We start from the raw sequence: 16,091 nt of genomic DNA on the forward strand, positions 1-16,091 counted from the left end.
TCAAGTTTCATGGTTCCAAACCTTTTAATCCCGTCATATTTAAATGCCATTGGTTTGATCCTGAAGTAACGAGACGAACATATTGTAATCTTGGGCTAGTCGAAATTCGACAGGATTCCGTCTTACCAGGAGACGATGTCTATATTGTGGCCCAACAGGCCACGCAAGTTTATTATCTCCCATATGCGTGTCAAACCATAAGGCATCTTAAGGGTTGGGATATTGTGCACAGGGTATCGCCACACGGTAAAGTGCCTGTCCCAAACGATGAAGATTACAACTTAGACCCAAACACATATGACGGAGAGTTCTTTCAAGAAGAGGGACTAGAAGGGAGGTTTGAGATAGACTTAACCGAAGCGATCGGAATGGAAGTAGACAATGAAACGGTTATTGAAGAGGACGTTGGAGATGAGGTGCAAAATGTGAAGGACTTACAAATGCTTGAGCGATTACATTTAGACAATGACAATGGCAACATTGCTCATTCGGATAGTGTTGATTATTTCGACATAATTGATAGTGATGATGAGACTTATGATCCAGCTAATCCCGATCATGAAGATTATTTCTAATACATGTAATACTATGTTATTTTGTAATTACGTTTTGTTTATTTTGCATCTCTTTCTAAGTACTTCTTGTTTATCTGTGCTTATTGGTTTACTCTTTTTAATTGCAGGTGATTGAACAAAGATGGTGGGCGGTGGGATGAGGAAGCTAACGTCCTTGTACCGAAGGACAAGGAGGAGCAGCTGCAGGAGGGAGTCGTCGCCTGCCGCCCTGTCGCGTGAGGAGGAGGAGGAGGAGCAGGTGCCCCAGGAGGACGCCGAGGCGCAGGAGGACGCGCTGGAGGAGGCGACAGCAGGGGGTTCCGCTTCCTCTAGTTCGTCGAGCGTCTACTTGCGAGGTCCCGCGAGCCTCCCTCAGCGACCGATACCTCGTGAGAGACGCCCGCTGATTCGACCCGAGGGGGAAAAGTAAGTAACTTTAGATGTTATCACTACTTTATATGATATGTTGAATATCAAAATAGAAATTGGACGATTGTTAATCACTTGGGCAGGAACTGGACGATTGTGGCGAGTGGAGGTGCTCACACACGCCAAGTCAATGGCATCCTCGGTCTTCTGTGCAAGGAGCACTTCCCTGGCCTGGTTGAGTACGCCGGAGTGACGGGGCCGGCCTACTCGTTTGACCACTACACCGCCGCCCCCGATGCTGCAGATCGGGCCCGCAGGGTATTCAACAACAAGGCGGAGCGGGTGAAGCAAGAGCTGTGGGTAAGTCTTCCTCGCACTACATTGCTCAATACATCGTATTTATTGGACATTCTTGAAATAATGAATGCATACCTCGTGTTTGTATGCAGGATTTCTTTAGATGCCAGGACGGACATGAGGCCAGGGCGGATGCGGTGGCTACCAAATGCTGCAAAAAACTCATCGTGGACATGCATTACGAGGCGCGCATCCAGGCTGTCGTAACTTACCACGGGACCGTCGTTGGAACGAAGGTCACCAAAAGGGACGCAAGAACCATGACGCTGACCCGGGACCAGTACCTGCAGGTAAATACAGAACATTAATACTGATTCCTTTTGAGATTAAGTAGGCTTAATTTCATCTTCTGATATGTCATGTACTTGATGGCCTGTAGATGATTCCTTATTGGTGCACCGCGCATCCCCAGTGCTGGGAACAGATGGTGGACAAGTGGTGCTCACGCGAGTGGGAGGAGACGCACAACTTGTGCCGGGAGCGGCGTTTGATGATGCCAGGTGTAGCACACCATCAAGGCAGCCGCAACCTCAGCGGATACGCACAAACATGGGTACGCGAATTCATTTATTTATTCTAACGCTCAATTCTGCATGATTTCTAATCATCTTGCTGTTTTTCTCGCAGTCGGCGTCACATGGTGGCCAGCCTTGCTCCATCTTCAAGGCATTTGCTATGGCCCACAAGGGCAAGGCGACGTCCGACGTCGACTACAACCCGGAGGACGGGCCCGAGGCGTACAGCAATGCGACCGTCCACAACCGCCTTAGTGAGTACACATCGATGGCAAGGGAGGTCCATGGGCCAGAGTACGATCCGAGCACCGAGGACCTTGATGGAGAAGTCGTCATGAGGGTGGGAGGAGGCAAGAAGCATGGGCGATACTGGATTGGCGACGGCGCAATCGACTCGGCCGCTACTCCCAGTCTCTCCCAGATTCGAGCAAGCAGCACGAGCACGAGCCCGGCCATACGACCTCGGAAGGACACTTCACACCACCGGGTGGAGGCACTCGAGGTTATTCCTGGTTTATTCGTCGTTCATTGGTTTTTTCATACCTTTCCTTTGCATTATTGTAACATTAGGGTGAATATATTGTAGGCCCAGCTGGAACAAGAGAGGAGGATACGGGAGCAAATGCAGGCGACGATGGAGAGGGTGGAGGCCGAGCGGGAGGCCGAGCAGCGGAGGATGGTGGAGATTCTTCAGTACATGCAAAGTATTGGCGCCGCTACGGGTGTAGCTCCGCCACCTTCGCTATTCGCTCCACCTCCACCTCCTCACTATTCTACTCCTGTGAGTATAAATGTTTTAGTTTGTATGTTCATGCTTACGGTCAAACCTAGTGGAGTATGAAAGTTTTATTCATGTATGGTATATATTTATCTTGTCTCACACATGCAATCTCTTCTCCTTTGTGCAGAATCAATCGGCGGCATCGAACGATACTCATGCTTCAGCGAATCCTTCACCAAATCAGTTTCATTGACCATCTTGGTGATGATACTTGTGGTTGTTAATGGTACTTCTATTTGCAATTATGGTTGTGAACTTATTTGTGAACTTGGATTACTTGTGAACTTATTTGTGATATATTGTGAGACATGTGATGTTTGTGATATATATGTGGTGTTGCTGATATATATGTGCTGTTGATGATATATATGTGATGTTGGTGATGTTTGTTATATATATATATATATCTGTTTGTTTGGATGGGATGTCAAAAACAAATAAAAAGGCTGTTTTCAGCCACTTTGCCGAGTGCAATGGCCATGACACTCGGCAAAGTGACAACATGCTTTGCCGAGAGCCACGGTCCAGGCACTCGGCAAAGATGGCCTGTTTGCCGAGTGTCCTCCAGGTGGCACTCGGCACAGACGCCACCTTTGCCGAGTGTTTGATTCACTGGCGCTCGGCAAAGGGGAAGACTTTGCCGAGTGTCAGATTAGCACTCGGCAAAGCCTTTGCCGAGTGCCCGATAAAGTGCTCTCTTTGCCGACAAATTTTTTACCGAGCGCCCTTTACCGAGTGTAGCACTCGGCAAAGCCTTTGCCGAGTGTATATCGTCCTTTGCCGAGTGCCTGAGGCACTCGGCAAAGAAGCTGTCTCCGGTAGTGTGCATTATATTTACTGTGTCATACATGTACTTCACCCCTTTCTTTCCTCTTTGATACTGTAAGCGATATGTGTGTACCCGCCTCATTGCATGATATGTAAGGTGACCATGCATAAAAGTTTGTATTATTTGTATAACGCGTCTTCTCGATCTCATGTATTTATAAGTTATTCCAGTCAGTATTGTCATTAGTACGTATATTTAGCTAGCTACGATGTTGCTGTGTGCATGCACTAACACGGAACAGAAGAAACCAAAACAAAAATTGTCAGGGACTATTTTTTTAAGGGGTCCGTCAGTGAAATTCCCTCCGGCCGGGGTAGAATGACGCGAAAGTTCCGATCCTTTGATGCCAAAAAAATTAGACCTCAAGCCTCCTAATTCCTTGTTAACGTGTGTATGGACGCGTACGCGTGTGTGTGAGGTGTGCGTATGGAATACGTGAGTAGTGTGCCTCCCGTTTGTATCCTTAAAAAAATTACTTTTTTGTGGGTTAGGTTTCTTGTGGGCTCGTCAGTAAAATTTCCGACCACCAGGAGTTATGTGTTCAGTGGTGGTGGTGAGTTTAGATAGGATGCGTATTATATACGGCAACAAGCTCCTTATATAAGCAGCACATACGTCCATGTGAGTCAAAACGTGCAGTATCTATACGGCAACAAACTCCTTATTACACCCAAATCAACCATCTCGATCTAAAATTGGAGCTCACAACACTCACTCTTTAAACAAAAAATTCCAATGATATAATTATGCAGGAACGGTCGAACGGACAGTGAAACTTGATAAAATTCCATGTTTTCCAATTGAATTTGGAAGATCTTATCATCCCAAATCTATCTTAAATAGTAAAGTGGCCTGCACAAATTGGCGCAGCTAGTTATATTTATGCAATTTCTAACAACTTCCAAAGTAAAAAAGCATTTATCTAAATTCAAAGATTTCACTTTTATCTTACTGTAATTTGATAAAGTTTAGAGATTCCTTTTCTCTTATTTTGATAGCCTGCTCTAAATTACTAATTCAAATTTTGCTTCAATATGATTGGTTGAGTATAAAAACATGGAGATATATCACGTATACACTCACATGTGTGGTGATAATGCATCGTGTTCAAAGATATGGGGAGGGTGACATGGAGAGCGTCTCTGAAAATAACAACACTAATAATACCATTCCCAAATTAGAATAAATGAATTTCTTTGTTTTAACATTGATTTGAACGCTCAAAATGGAGTATCACCATGAAGAGAAAAGGATTAGCACAAGTTATAGTCCACATATATAAATGAATTCAAATGCATTGTAAAAAACAGATTCATAAGACTAACGCCAAGCGATAAGTGGGTCAAAGAGATTTAGTGATTCAGCGGTATGCTCCATTTACAAAGGAACTCACTTATTTACCATATAACATAGGGCTGAAAATAATTTTATAAATTAGTAAATAATATAATAAGAATATTAGTGAATTTTCTCAGATTTTTGGGATTTTATTTAAGGCCCTAACAATTGTTAGAAGTTATAAAGGTAGAATTTTTTTGAGAATTTAAATTTAAATTCTAGGCATGATTTTTGTGTGAATCCAATTAAAATGGATTGACATGGATTATGGAACACGTACAAAAAGTTATAGGATTTTTTGAAAAATAGAAGATCACTGATTTTTGGAGAAACAGAAGATCACCGTGCCCATGAACAGTACTATTGGTGAATAGTAAATTTCGAACGGCAGACTGACGGAATCGCAGAAATGGTAGTTTTGTGAGAAGGAACCCCAAGATAGTGGTAGTTTTGTGAAATAGCCACAAAATGTGGTAGTTTTGTGACTATTAGACCAAGAAAGTGGTGGTTTTGTGAAATTAACTCTAATGAACCGACAATGACAATAAAATGCAGCCTATTTTCGAAAATTCATAACTTTTTTATACGAAGTCGGATGAAAACAAATTTTATATGAAATTTGTAGCTCTCGACGAGATCTACAAATTTGTAGTTGATAGCTTTTTTGAAGCAATATAGATGTCTAAATAATTGTCTAAAGATTATCGAAGGAAAAACCACGCATAGATTACAAAGTAAACTGTCAGATCTGGTGTAACATTAGTAGGTAGGATTGAAAAAGCTACATACAAGACTATAAAGTTGAAAACTGTAACTTGTAAGCATGTAGAAAATAAAAGATAGATGATGCAATCGTTACCATGCCACCGAGATCTTCCCTGGATAGAACCAGAATACGAGATTGTGAGGAAGCCCGTAGGTGTAGAAGCTAAGGTCAAGAAGTGCCTGTTATTTTTGCTGTAAACTTATCATATCCTGCTGATACGGATGTTCTGTTCTTGCACTTGTTGGAATCATCCGTCAGTACGATAAGGAATCCATGTTTGTTTGCTCTCTTGGGAAGATATATAACAAGCATGGGACTAGCCCGATGAGTAAATTTGCTCTCTTCGGATGATATCAAGCACGGGACGAGAGGCTGATGAGATCAAATTTATTTCCTTTTCTACTTCAACCATCCCTAATCTTGAGTCTAGATCATCTTGTGTCTAGATCAAAAGATTAACAGTAGATATTTTCTTTTTAATTAGGGTCCACCTTAGGAAGGGCGAGATGTTTTGCATTTGACAGTAGATCATCTTGGATGTTCTTTTTTTTTTCCTCAGATTTTCTTGATTTTAGGATTATTGTGGTGTCTTTAGCGCCATTCTGTTGTTTTTATATACTGTATAAACATAAAAGGATATGACCATCCCACCACGATGGCTAGAAAAAGAGAAATGGTCTAAAAATTCTTAAAAAAACACATCTATCACTTAATCCTCATGTCACATAACCTCATAAAACATCAGACCCTTAACCTCCTCTTCTAATATGATCCTCACGTACCATCCCTCTCCTCGGCACCACCTTCCTCACGTCACGTCAGGTCACCGTGCCCGGCCGGCCACATGCCCCGGCCCCCGCGACCCGTTCAACTGGACCCGAGCGACTGGCTCGCAAGATTCGACCGGCTGCCATCCGATTCGATGCCACTCGTTTCGGCGACTGCGTGAGTGCGTGTGTAGAACGAGCAAACGGCGGCGGCAGCTGGATAGCTTCGCCCTGTCGACTGACGGCGACGTGCACGGCAGGAGATCGAGTCGCCGGCCGGGAGCATCTGTGGAATGGCGGACCGGGCCGGAAGTGTCAGTCGTCGCACGCTACACGATCAGTACTTGGAACTCTGAGATCCGAATGAATAGTTTGGACGAAATGGAGTGATTGTGGAGCAAGATGACCGTTTTTCTTTTCCTACCTTGAAACTGTCCTTGTCACGTACTATGCAGAAACTTACGCTTGAAGGCTGCAGCACTAGTAACGACGAAGGTTTGTGTCTTTTTTTTCTCGAATATGAATGGGAGTTACGTATCTTTGTATTAAACTAGAAAACAAATAGAGTTCGATATGATGACGATATTAATTAAACTCTCATTGTGGCATTCAGTTACGTACAACAACTAACTGGCTTCAATTCACTGGAGTCTGTTCACTCACCTGCCCTCAACCGCCGCCAGAAAACGCCAGGCTCCGATCAGAAATCTTTAAGCTTCGGCAGTTCAGTTCGAGCTTGAATACAGTCTGATACTCTGATCCACCGGCCAGAGTCTCCCGCCGGTAGTGGGAGCATCGGTGCTGCTCATTTTGTCTATTGGATCAGAGAACGCTCTCGTCTCGGATCACACGCGCTCACGCAGGAGATCTCTCTCTCTCTCTCTCACACACACAACTTTTTTCTGGACTCACGCGACCATCGGGAGGACGACGAACACATAGAGATTTTGGACGTGCAGCAACTTGCTTGCCCGTCTAGGTTTTTTCTTGTTATTTTCAACTCAGAGTGCATGCAGGTAACAAACTCAAACGCACACGACTCACGCAAATAACAAACTCCAGCTACGTGCCCGGGTCTCACGCGAGTGCTAGCTGCATGCAAGCTACTACTAACTCATCCCAGCGTGAACCCTGTCTTCTTGCCTACATGCAACCATACGCATCACGTCTCCACTACAACGTGACAACTTTACATGCTAATGCAAACACAAATGCACAAACTATACGTGAAGAAACCAAATGACAACTAGATTAACACTAACATTTCACTCAATCTTGTTGTCCTTTCTTCACTTCCACCATGCCGAGCTTGTCCCTCATTTCAATGAGCTTCACATGGCCAAGGGATTTAGTCAGAATGTCTGAATGTTGCTCACCTGTCCTGACATGATCCACTTTGATCTTTCCATTATCCACACATTCACGAATGAAATGATACATTGTATCAATATGCTTGCTTCTGTCATGATGCACTGGATTCTTTCTCAATGAGATGGCTGCCTTGTTATCTATCAATAACTTGAACTACATTTCTTCTTGCCTTCTCAAATCGCCAGCCAGACGAGATAGCCAAATACCCTAACAAGCTGCAATAGTTGCAACAATGTAACTACTATAGAAAAAGGTTATTATTGTCGGTTCAAAAACTTTCACTACCTCATAATGGGTTATTACAGACGGATTTTAAACCCTATCACAGACAGTTATATGTTCTATCTCTAAAAAATATCTGTGATATCGACCTTGTTACAAACGGTTTCAGAACCGCCTGCCATAGAGTTACACACAGACGAATTTTTTTTATAACAGTCTGTGAGTAACAAGAATCATAGACAGATTTTAGCAAAACCCGTCTGTGTGAAGTTAGAGTCACAAATGGATTTTGTTTAAACCCGTCTATTTTAATTATCACATATGAATTTTTTTTTTAAAAACCGTCTGTGTCACCCTCCCCTCCTATAAACAAATTTGTTGTTTATAGGGGGGGGGGGGGGGGAAGGATCACACATATACACTTCATGATTTACAAATAAAGCAACGCATTGATTGTTCAACAAATCAATATATCACATACTATTCAGAACACCTTGACACATGCTTTTACATATGGAAAAGGTTAAGAACATCAAAGAGATGTACATCACACATTGTTCAGAACACATAAATCTAGCTACCTAAACACAATCCCTATATATACATCATTGGTTGATCTACGCCGTATTCCAAAAGGACGAAATGATTGACATCAGGCGACGCTGTCTTCTAAAAAGACGAAAAATGATCGACAAACTTACGTCGATCGACACCATCTTTCGAAAAGATGAGATGATAGACATCATCTCAGCCTCCTATGTTTCAACACAATGTGTAGGACCGAGAACGATGACTAGAGGGGGGGTGTGAATAGGCATCTCACGAAATTTCTTTCAAAACTTGATCGCATTTTCTTATTGAATCACCCAACGCACCTCACAAAGCTTAAGTGGAAGCAAATCAAAGAGGAGCAAATACGAAAATCAACAACATGAGAAGAAACTATCCCAGTTGATGGATTTGAGGCACGGGAATTCAAGACCCACTTGTCTGCATTTGCATGTGAATTTTGTGCCTCTAACAACAAGGAGAATATCCTCACAGGGTCCTGAAAATTTCAGCCCAAAAAGAAAAACGAAAATCACAAATCAAAAGAACAAACTCGCAACAAAACACGGAGCCAAAATAAGGAAACTAGAAGGAGATGAACTCGAATAAGGGAGGAAACTTGCACTTCATTTTACCAAGAGGTTAGCCCTATTTTAGACATATTACAAAATATTTTTCTCTCATAAAAATTGTAACCTATTACAAAGGCTAAGTCCATCCTCTCATCTCCTCTCCTCTAAAACCCTAGCTCTTAAACATAAGTGGCTGGCTTGTATTTGTTTCTAATGGATCTGTCTTCCGCAGGGCTCAGGCTCTGTATATATATGAGGGTGTTGTATATCTTCTGGAGTCTTTATTCCATTCTTAAAGATAAACTTCCCTGTTTAAGAGATACCCTGGGCTCCTACAAGTGATTTCCTTTCATCTAGGGATCCCTTTTCCGGAGATAGAAATATGCTCTGAGAATTATGGAAAACCCTAAAGTACCTAGATATGGTAGTTATCCAATAGTCATAGTCAAATATTTAAAGAAAAAATGTAGATATCGATAATATCTATAACTTTATAGTTTAAAACATTTTTATTTGAATTTATCTAGATACTCAAACAATTGGTGAAATGTTCAGACAACAAGGGTTAAATGGAATACCTATCCTAAATAAATCAGCAATCGAGAGGTGAAATGGTTAGGAGAGTTTGCGCGAAGCTAAGAGATTGTGGTTTGATTCTTAGGAAACGCACGGGTGTGTATTTCATGCAAAAACCGTGTGACTGTAGGTAGCTTCTTGAGTTAAAAAATAATTTTCCTATTTTTTAGTCAAAATGTTATTTTTTAGAAAATATTAATACAACCAGTTCTTGACTAGAACCGACTATAATAATCGTTATCATAGTTGGTTGTTCACCGGTCTGTACCAATCACTGATTTCTAGCGTCCCTTGATTACGGTCAGTTGGGAACCCAATTGTATATGGTGTTTTTTTACTTAGTGAACCTTGCACACCTTTAACAAAAATTGTTGAACAAGTAAGGTGGAATACCACACTTCGATTTAAACACATTATAAAAAAACAATGAGAAAAATATAAATCTAGTAACAAATAGTTTCACTACTATATAATAGGGCTTCACTGCCGATTCTAAAACCTCTGTCACTGAAGTTTTCAATCGGTAGTGATAATCGGTGTCTAAATCGATATTTTTTAGCCAAAAAAATGATTTTTTTTGCCCGACCAGGTAGCCCCCGCGCGATTTTTGCAGCACGTCACAAGTCACGCGATTTTTCACGCACGTACAGTTCGTGGCACTCGAACCAGAGATCTCTCAGTTCGCGCGATACGTTCTTACCATCCCACCACAGAAGTACTAGTGATAATAGTAGGATATGCTTTCCTTTTGATTCTTGTTTTCTGAAATATTGTTATGATTATTTAGGTACTTAATAATTTCAAATTTCAAATTTTTTAACTACAAAATTATAGATCTTGTCGATGCCTATAATTTTCATATAAAGTTTGTCTCTATTCGACTTCGTATGAAAAAAATATGAATTTTGTAATATAAGCTGTCATCCATTATCATTGTTGGTTCGTGGCTAGAACTATAATGATAGTCAAGTTTTATTACCGATGTATAAGAAGGATCAACAGTGATAGTATCACTGCTGTTTCGTAGTTAGAACCGACAGTGATAGTTATTGTTGGTTTTTTTCGAATAGACTTTTAATGTCGGTCCTTATACGAACTGATAGTAATACTTCATCACCGTCGGCTTGTAAGGAACCGGCAGTGATAAACCGGTATATAAGGGCTATTCTGTACGAATTGATAGTGATTGGTTGATATATAAGTACTATTATGTAGTAGTGTTCAAATAAAGAAAAGTCAACATTGCCAGCGTAGTATGTATCTGCTGCTCAGCAACTTGTACCGGTTATAAAAGCGTAGCAGATACAACGTACAGTATACAACGCGTGTATGTGCCACTGCAACTGAGGGCCCGTTTGGCAGAGCTCCAGATTCAGCTTCTGAGCTGAATCTGGAGGAGCTCTGCCAAACGGCAGAATTTGGCTTTAGCTCCCTGAGTGAATCACTTCTCCTGATTCACTGAAATGAACTAGAAGCTGAGGAGCTGAAAAAAGTAGCTTCTCCTGAGGAGCTGACCACGCTGATTCTCCTGATTCATAGAGTTTATCCTAGAGAATCATTAAGAATCACTTTCAGCCACAGAATCACTTCCTCAGAGAATCAATTTTTTTAGAGAATTTGAATCAGGAGAAGCTCTGCCAAACAGGCCCTGAAGTTAGTAAGAAAGAAAAATCCTTTCCAGTGTCAAGCATTCCTAGGTGCAACACAATGGGCCGGAGCCTCCCGCTGGTAGTGAGAGCAGTAGTTGTTTTTTTGCTGGTTCTCATGCCGGCGCCGCTCGTTTTGTCGGCCCCCGGCGGCGCTAAGATTGTACGTGCACTGTGGAAGAAATATAAAGGGCCCATCATCAAGGAGGTGAAACGCGCGGGGAAAGAGGAGGTGAAACGCGCGGGGAAAGACTCCCTCAAGTCGCTTTCCGGAGGCCAGAACACAGACCACAAACTGGAGAGCGCGGCCGACACCGCCGGTCTCTTCATCTTCAACCTCTCCGTCGGTAGGTCGTCCCCGCAGAACATATCCGGCATACTGGACATCACCTCCCAGCTCGTGTGGTCGCAGTGCGCGCCCTGCACCACCTGCTTGTCGCCGCCGGCGCCAACCTTCCAACCCAATCTGTCGCCCACCTTCGCCACGCTTCCCTGCGGCAGCCAGACGTGCCAGCATGTGCTCAACCCGACATGCGCCGCTGACGCCACGCCCGACTTATGCGAGTACATCGGCATCTACGACGACGACACCAACACGGCCGGCTACCTCGCCACCGACACGTTCACGTTCGATGGGAAACAAATTCCCAGCTTGGTGTTCGGCTGCAGCGACTCGAGCGTCGGCGACTTCTCCGGCGCGTCCGGCGTCTTCGGGTTCAGTAGGGGACCCCTGTCCCTGGTGTCGCAGCTCCACCACCTCTCCAGGTTCTCCTACTTCTTGGCGCCCGACGACTCTGGCAGCGGCATCTTCTTCCAATTCGACGATGACAATGTGACGCTGCCGAACAGCCCCTCTACTCGTCTCCTCACCAGCCCCCTACACCCTGACCTCTACTTTGTCAACCTCACCGGCATAAGAGTCAACGGCGAGGACCTGGACATCCCGGCCGGGACGTTCGACTTCCGGGCAAACGGATTCGGCGGGGCGTTCCTGAGCACGACCGTGCCAGTAACGTTCCTCGAGGAGGCCGCGTACAACATCGTAAGGCAGGCTTTCGTCAACAGTATCGCGTCGCAGCCAGTCAACGGTTCAGAACTGGGCCTTGACCTGTGCTACACAATGCAATCCAACGTGACGGTCCGAAGCTCACGTTGGTGTTCCACGGCACGAACGCGACTATGGAGCTCAACAAGTACAACTACTTCTTCGCCGACAACACCACCGGCCTGGAATGCCTGAGCATACTGCCGTCGCCGGCGGATGTGTCGCTCTCGCTCCTGGGCAGCTTGCTGCAGACGGGCACGATCATGATTTACGACATCGCCAACGAGAAGCTCATTTTCGAGACTGCGGCGGCACGGACAGCGGCTGCGCCGCCGGCGCACTCTCTGGCCACCCTGATGACGATGGTATTCCCTTTGGCAGTATGGGTGCTGCTTTTCTAGCTTGCTATTCTTGTGCTATCTATTATAAGTTGCGCGCGTCGTATATGGGACTAACTATCTGTCTGTTGACAGATTTTGAACTTCAAGATCTATCTAATTTTAAACCAATTAAAATCTGTCACATGTTCTGTCTATTTCTCATGAAAAGATCTGTCGACAGATTTGACAAACGGGTCTGCAGGAAAAAGACCATAAACCTATTAAGAAGCCCAATCCGCATAGAAAAGATACAAAACAGAAAATAGAAGCCCACAAGTTGAACAGCACACGAGTTGAGCAGCAAGCCAACATAATCAAAGCACAAGAAGTAAAACCTATATTCAATGAGAACCCATCGATTAAATTATTTTACACATGATCTTGTGCTTTCACTTTACTTTAAAAAAAAAGGCAAAACTCCACAACGAGCCCCTCATCAGTAAGACTCCATATTCTGAACAGATACATTTTTACTAGCGTCTAGCTCGACAAAAAGCTCCCTTAATAATATAAGAAGTACTCCAAAATAATACTTTGAGAAAAAAACACAGATAGCACAAAACGCCGTGAGTTGCAGCACTAACCGGTTCATAGTAATTATTGGCTCTACTAGTGTATGTGATATTGTGCTCACTGAACAACAAGTTACTGACAGTTTGAATGCGAATGTTCCGAATATCGTCATGAGAGCACTCGTCAACCAACTTAGTCCCCAAATTTCCACAGTTTCATGTATCTAATCACAAAGACACCACAATCAACACTTACAAAACGAAGTTTCATAGACAATAATTACTCACGCAAGCATTAAAACACATACACTAACGGTGAAAAGACAATACGGAAAATAAGCACCATCAAACTTACGCAATGTTTTGCTTAAGGACATGTGGATAACCAATATTGAACATGTGAAAAGGCATCTCAACAGCAACAAACTCATCCCGCACATGTACAAAGTGTGGCACCTTTTAATACCACAGAAATACACTAGTAAGAGGTAACAAAGAGAGACATAGAGGTAGAGAAACACACAAAAGGAAAGAAACCACTGAGAATAAAGAAACCACTGGGAATAAAGAAAGAAAAAAAGGTAGAGAAACACACAAACACGCATGCGCGCGCATATGGAGAGAGAGAACTATACAGGCTGGGAGCAAGGTAGAGGCGACATATATATAGAGAGAGGTAACAAAGATAGTTACATCTATACATAAATAAACAAACATAAACAGAAAAACATATATAGAAATCAAATGGAGATCAATAGAGATAGAATTGTATACAAATAGAGAGAAATAGAAATATAGAAACATATAGAAATATAGCAAAAAGGGAAATAAGAAGAAAGAAACAGAGGGAGATAGAGGGATTTGGCCATCAGACCATAAATACAGAGAGAGAGGAAGAGAGATATAAAGAGAAATACAGAGATAAAGCAGGTAGCCATATATAGGTGCACATACATACATGTAGACATACATAAAGTAAATAAGTATATATATACATACACATACAGGTAAATACATAATAGATATATAGAAATACAGAAATACATGTAGAGAGAGAGAGAGAAACATACAAATTGAGAAAGATAAAAATAGACAGAGAGAAAGAGAAAGAGAGAGAGGTGTAGAAAGAAAGAGAGAAATTAAGAAAGAATGATAAACATATATACAAAGAAGGATACAAAGAGAGAGACATATAGAAATACATACATATATAAAGATACATAAGAAGAGAGAGGAGATACATGCTACATAGATACATACATATATACATAGATAAAGATACATACATAGACAAAGATACTTACATAGACAAGATACTTACATAGAGAAAGAAAGAGAAAACATAAAGGTAGAGACAGGAAGAGATAGAAAGAGATATAAAGAGAGAGGAGCTATACATAAATAGAGAGTTAAGAGATAAAGATAGAAATAGAGAGACATAAAAAGAGATAAATAACATTACAAATAGAGAAAAATAGATAGACAGATAGAGAGATAGATAGAGAGCATCAATACACATACATATTTATACACACGAGCGAGCGAGAGAGAAACATAAATATAGAGATAAATATGTAGATAAATATAGAGATAAACACGGAAAACAAGAGATGGATGCCAAGACAGAAACAAAAAAGAGACACACAGAAATAAAAAAAAACATAACCCCTTGTTCAGTAAAACGATGGAAGTTCATCGAAAAAAATTGTGGCAAACACTAACTGTAAGATATTCCTAAGAAAAGAAAAAGAAAAAGAACACATAATATAATTCACTACATAAATATCTCTAGCAGCTGAACTAGTAATTTTTGTACTACTTGTTATCAATGAGAACCAAGCACAACCACACTATATATAAACTGACCAACAAAACTTGACAGGAAAAATACAAACGAGAGACAGAGGGAGAAGAAAAAGAGAAAGAAAAGAGAGATAAAAAACAGAGAAGACAACAGCGTTTTCAGCCAGAGCCTAAAACGAAATCAAAATAAACCCTGAATCAGACACTCGTAAATCAAAAATAAATGTATCATATATATAAACCAAATAACGATTTCACACAATTTCCGAATATTGCATGAATAGCTAAAAAAAAGTCCCTACCATGTATCTATTAAATAAACTGAACTAAGGATCTAAGCATTAAAATTGGTTCAGACGCATTAGAACGAAACACACAAATAGCTTAAGATGATTTTTTTTATAAAAAGATTGCATTTCTGGATAGGGCATTCGTTCAATTAAAAACTGTACACATACATTGATGGGATTACATAAAAATTAGTAAAAACGTAGCACAAACAGCAGCCCAACCATACATAAAAAATGCTTGTACACGGATGGCAACTAAAAAAAATGGCCAATATCCTATACATGTTTAGCTTTAGGCATTCTTAGTTAATTTACGAATCATTGACCAAGATCAGGAAATTGATAGCATACTAGGCACAGGCGCTGCATTTGACCACGCAAGTGACACGATAACACAGAACACAATACAGGCACAACCACACAGCGTGTGAAATTACCAACGAAAAATCGTTCTCATGGAAGTTATCTTTTGCTCTCTCCACAAAATTCCTGAGAACGACATGAAAGAGTGTCAGTCCTCACAGCTTATAAGAACACAGAAGGAACATAGCAAGGGACGAGCAGGCGTCACAATCACAAAAAAAATCAATTCACTGGCATGCCGGAGTGCAATTTGTTCAATAGCTACCAAAAAGACTCAACATAGATAAACAACTCCTATTTACTCGGATCCTATGCAGAGCCAACTGATCTTAGTACATAATTATGTTCCTCTCCACCCTGACACCCATAAGCAACATTAAGCATTTACAATACAACTGAAGTACGCAAACAGTTAGTGAGCCTAACAAACTTCATGAACTGCATAAGAAATGAGGCACAAAATATAACACAAAGCCATAACTTTAG

The 16,091-nt window shown here is 41.8% G+C and overlaps 1 pseudogene; it reads left to right on the forward strand.

Annotated features, from left to right (window-relative positions):
• The first annotated feature begins 11,220 nt into the window (after nucleotides 1–11,220).
• LOC133929662 (aspartic proteinase nepenthesin-2-like) lies at nucleotides 11,221–12,784 on the forward strand (annotated as a pseudogene).
• The last annotated feature ends 3,307 nt before the right edge of the window (nucleotides 12,785–16,091 follow it).

The sequence above is a fragment of the Phragmites australis genome, chromosome 9 (assembly GCF_958298935.1).
Source record: "Phragmites australis chromosome 9, lpPhrAust1.1, whole genome shotgun sequence".
Taxonomy (NCBI): domain Eukaryota; kingdom Viridiplantae; phylum Streptophyta; class Magnoliopsida; order Poales; family Poaceae; genus Phragmites; species Phragmites australis.